This window comes from Cyprinodon variegatus, unplaced genomic scaffold, assembly GCF_000732505.1.
Source record: "Cyprinodon variegatus isolate N-32 unplaced genomic scaffold, C_variegatus-1.0 Scaffold20, whole genome shotgun sequence".
Taxonomy (NCBI): Eukaryota; Metazoa; Chordata; class Actinopteri; order Cyprinodontiformes; family Cyprinodontidae; genus Cyprinodon; species Cyprinodon variegatus.
In genome coordinates this window covers 42,933-44,565 of record NW_015150473.1, presented here as the reverse complement: position 1 = coordinate 44,565, position 1,633 = coordinate 42,933, and positions in this window count along the sequence as shown.

Here is a 1,633-nt window from a genome sequence, read left to right as displayed (position 1 = left end):
AACTCAAATATATACAAACAATGTATTATTAGGTTGTTAAACAGTCATCTATGAAGCAGATAGAAACTAAGGTCTGTTTTTATCAAGGGCAACTATAAAATCCAACTAAATATTTATCCCAGCCCAAACAATTACAGTACAATAGGGTGATTTAACATGATTTAAAGATAAATTCAAATTGCTCTGAACCCCATAAAACATAGATGAGTAATGATTCATATACATATATAAAACAATGAAATGTTCCATATCTTATATATCTTATACAAAGAGGAATGTTGGTTTTCTTATTTTTTTATTTAGCTATGGAATTCCTAAGTAAAAGGCAAATATGACATAAATATCAAAGATCATCATAAACATGTGAAGTGAACAGCAAGAGCTTATTTCTACATAGTTAAACATTCTTGCTATTTATCATTTGAAGTTTCTTTTGTCGAGAAAATGTTAATATAAAATGAGTTGAAACTGATGTATTTTTCTTATTTGGTAGAGTTGTGTAAAGTAAAATTCTTACCTTGTACTTTTATCTGAAGAGCTTTAGAAAAAGCTGTTGCCTTGTAGTTTCCATTCTCTATTCTGAGGTAGTATTCACCTGCTTGACTTGTCTTTATATCAGAGAACAAAGTGGTGCAGTTTTTCCTACTCAGGTCTCCAGTTATTTTTATCTGATCACTATTAACTCCATCATTGATATTAAAGATTCCTTTATCACTTTTAATCCATGCTCCAATGGTGTTTCGTTCACTGTTAAAATCATTCTCTGCTTTTTCAGCTCTGAAGCTACATGGCACATGCAAGCAAGATCCACTCAGTGCTTCAACAGGCTTTGGTGTAGTAATGAAGACAATCGCTTTGTGTCCAATAAATTTATCAGCATAAATACCTGTAAAAACATAAAAAAGACTGAAGTTGAAGACAATGTGGAGAAAAATCTGCTTTAATTGAAACTTCATGATCCATGAACTCCAGTTCAGCTGCAACACGTTGCATGAGGAGATTTTACACATTATTAAGACCTAGTAATCGAGACCAGAGGGGATCATTCAGAGATGTCAAAAAGTATGATGTCTCTGAATGAAATAAGTGAATAAAGATCTCACCTGGAAGAGCAAAGACACTCAGTACCATGCTGACTGCAATTATGTCAATCATGATCTTAATCAGAGCTGCCATCAGTATCTGATAGTCCTTTATCTCTTAGCCTAGAAACATAAAGATAACATCTCAGTTAAATAAAACTAAGGTGTAAGATTATGTATTTTGCACAAAAAAATGTAACTATAAACTTTTATATCAAGAAATATTTCAAAAGATTACATGTGGATCTGGATTATGAATATGTAAAAAATGAGCTTACCAATAACAAAAATTCCCACCAGGTAAATTCAGTGGCAGAAAGTCCTCAAATCTTAATTCAAATATTCGTCTATGTGTTCCAGTCACTCTGCAAATAACTTCTGCGTAAAAGCAACATTCATTTTAAATTAGATTCTTGCCGCTCTTCCTTTTTCTTCAAAAGAGGATGTTAGAGCATCTTCTGCTTATCAAAGTTCGACTGATTTCTTTTCAAGACAATCATACAGTTTTTTTCCACTGTTTAATTAAAGATTTTGGAGGGGATAGTTGTAAG